This window comes from Cryptomeria japonica, chromosome 7 (assembly GCF_030272615.1).
Source record: "Cryptomeria japonica chromosome 7, Sugi_1.0, whole genome shotgun sequence".
NCBI lineage: Eukaryota > Viridiplantae > Streptophyta > Pinopsida > Cupressales > Cupressaceae > Cryptomeria > Cryptomeria japonica.
The window spans coordinates 739753622-739757294 of record NC_081411.1 but is presented as its reverse complement, the minus strand read 5'-3'; positions in this window follow the sequence as shown (position 1 = coordinate 739757294).

Below are 3673 nucleotides of genomic sequence, written 5' to 3'. Positions count from 1 at the left end.
TGAATTTCACTAGTAGGCAACTCATCTTGAGTAAACACAATTTGAGATTTAGGATTCATCATAGAGTTAACCAAAGACACTATATTACTAGATGTATTAGGTGGAGGAACATTCAAATCTTTCAAGGCATCTTGTAACATTCCATGATGAGCGGAAGAAGTTTGGATCAAATCCCAAAGGGATATCTTAGCAGGGGTAGCTTTAAGTTATTCTATGAGATCATATTCCTTACCAAGAGCTTGTGAAATACGAGGAGCTTGAGGAAGAATAGGTTGGGAAGGAGGAAGTGAAGTTGGGATAACTAGAGGAGGATTAGGTTGCCTATTGTTTCTTGTGTTATAGGTATGAGCAACCGCATTATAACTCTCTCTAGTCAGTTGCTTAGCATATTCATAAGGGCTCTTAGTAGAATAACCTCCTTGCACAGTAATAATAGGTTTCTTAGGAGTGCAAAAAGAATCATTAGCATAACCACCTTGAACCACTAAGATAGGCTTATTTAAAGGTTGAGAATTTTGAGAAGGACAAGCACCTTGGACAGTGAAGAGAGGTTTGTTAGGTGTTTCATTCACATGTATCAAATTGATTGAGGATGGTTTAGAGGAATGAACAAAAGTGTTGGAAGAATTGTTGATAGTCTTCTCTTGCACTAAAATCTCATCATGGATTAAATCAATTTTAGGAGAGAGACAAGGGGTAGGCATTGATGTTCTAGTAGGAAGAGTAATACTAGGAAAGGTCATATCATCCTCTATCATCAAAGGATCTACATGGGGAATAAACTCTCTAGGAGAAGAATCAACATTACTCTCTGAAGTCTCACTTTTGAGAGGGAGATCTTTGAAAGAGATGTTAACCATCTTGCTTTGAACTAGGGTTTCCTTATGAGTAGAACCAAGTTGAGGAGAGGGAGATGCTTTATTTTTAGAGGGAGAATGATTGAGATTCAAGGAAGGTGAGAAACTATCAAGGGAGTTTTCAATCTTGATTTCATCCCCTTTGGCTGGGGGTAGAGAATAATCTACACCTTCTTCTAATGGTTCATCCCAAATAGTGAGGTTGTTGAAAGGAATGTTTGAAGTATTGTCAATTTCGGGAGAGGAGATAACATTGTTTATTAATTCCTCATTTTTAGGAGGGAGAGCATCAATAGATGTGTTAAACTCATCCTCTTTTCTCAAAATATGTTCAATATGATCTTTAGGAGAGAGAGAATTAAGGAAATTGCTTATTATTTCATCTTCTTTCTCTAAGGGATGCTTATGGGTAAGACAAACTTTAGGAGAAGGGTAAGCATTTATCATTAATTCATCATCTCTAGTGGGAATTTTGTTGGAAAAGGAAATGCCATCACTAGGGAATGTAGGGATCATGTCATCTTCTTGCACAAAAGGATCCTCATGAAGGGAGTGTTTTTTAGGAGGAACATGAACATATTTCTCCAAAGATTCATGCTTAGGAAGGAAATCTTTGAAAGAAGTGTTCATAGCCTCTTGTTGCACTAACATGCCCCCATTGGAAGGACCAACTTTAGGAGAAAATAAGTCAATGTCCATCAATACCTTTTCACTTAGAGAGGCATCATGTAGGGAAGGTGAAGTAACATTAAGAAAGGTGTTTATGATATCATTCTCTTCCTCTAGGATAGCTAAATAGGAAGGGCACAATTTAGGAGAATTGTCAAGATCACTCTTAAAGTCTTCATCCTTAGAGAATGGGAGAGTCTCAAAGGGATTGGTAGCAACTCTTTTAGGCACTAAAATGTTGTTATAGATGGGGGTAGGTTCTTTAGGAGAAGGAAAAATTGAAACAAGGGAAGCTAACCCATTATCGCATCTATGAAATGAATGCATCATGACAACAATTTTCCTCTTTCAAATGATAACACATGCAAAATAGAAGGAAATGTTTAATTTTAACCAATGCAAGAACTTAGAATGTAGATTTAGAAAATGAAATTTATGATTCAGATGAGTTCCTAAATCAGATTTGAAATTATTGATCCCAATTAAGCTATCCACAAGTTCAACTTTGAATTGAAAAATTAGGGTTTTAGCAAAAATTTCCTCTAAATTTTTGAATCTTGCCAGAAATTAAAATTTGTAAATACAAATTTGAATTTGAAATAGCATAAACACTCAAATTTGAAAACATAAATCAAAATTAGAGAAGATTGGAGTTCACGTTGGGTTCACCAAAATGTGTGGGGGAAAAAGTGACACTAAGCAAACATGCCCTAATCTCACTTTCAATCACACTTTTGTGGAATACGAAAGAGCCTAGAGGTATCACACAATTGGCTACTTCTTTTTGTGGAAGAGAGAGCCATGAGCTACCTATTAGGATTTCTATTCCTTTGTTGCAAATGATAGATAAAATGATGCAAGTTCAACTATTAACCCTAAAGTGTAAGTATGAACTAGTAACAAGATTGCAAGATTGAGATTAAGTGATGAAAAGCTGTAAACACAAGGATAAAAGGAGAATGCAGATGTGTACCTAGGGTTAAAATCTGAGTGGAAATGTTTGGGACGGGGGCGTGGGCGCCACTGTCTTGATTCTGCACCTGAAACTGTTGTTTTGCAACCTGAAAAGCTGTCAGAAAAATGTTGAAACTGCTGTCTGACAGAAGGACCAGGGCACCCAGCACCCCTGTCCCAGGGACCAGGGTGCCCAGCGTCCCTCTCCTGGTAGGACCAGGGTGCCCCACGCCCCTATCCTGGTCTTTTTCTCTGCAATTTGGTGTGTTGTTCTGTCTCAGTCTACTTCCATCGGATCTGCAACTTGCGACGTCGTCCGAATCCTGAAACCTGCACTTATATCTAAAAAGGTATGGTGGGCGGCTATATAGGGTTTTGCCTTAGTCAAACCCTCACTTTGGTGATTTCCACCTCCACGAATAGCCAAGTTGTATTGTAAAAGTAGTGTGTGTGCAGACCTTGTGTGTGTGCAAGATCCTAAAATGCAAGTAAGCAAACTAGAGCAACCTAGAAAGTAAACCCTAATTGCTTGCAAATGATAATGTAAATGCTCCAAATCAAGATGTAAAGAGATCTAAAGCATGAATACAAATGATATAATGAGGCTTATGCAAAGACATGAAAGCAACATGAAATCATACCCAACCCCAAGGGAGGGGTACAAGCCAATCTTCAGTCGGTAATCCCCTATTGCTCTTCAATGTCTTCAAAGCCCTAAATGGATGAATGAAATTGATGAATGCTTGATGGATGGATGTTGAATGTTTGTTGAAGTCTTCAAAGATCTGCTCTTTCGCTGCATAGAAGTCCCTTGAAACCAAAAAATCGGATCCTTTCAAATGAAGAAAGAGAGCTCTTATATATGAAACCCTAGGTCTTAATTTCAACTTTTGGCCGACCTAGAGATTGAATCTCCTGCCAATTTCTTGGGGTTAAGCTTTATTTTATGATTGGATCGTGCTCCTAAAATTTCGGGAAAAATGTCCAGGACCGTGTGCACGCTGGGTGCCATGGTCCTGACAAATTTTCACCAAATTTTCAGGGTCGTCGGATATGATGATTTTAGAGAGAATCCCGAAGTTACAACTGATTTCGAGATGTTTTGACCCCCGAAATCAAGCCCCCAAGTTCAAAATAGTACCTAATTAGGGTTTTTGATTAAATGATGTATTGGAAGAATAAAATGAAAGGGG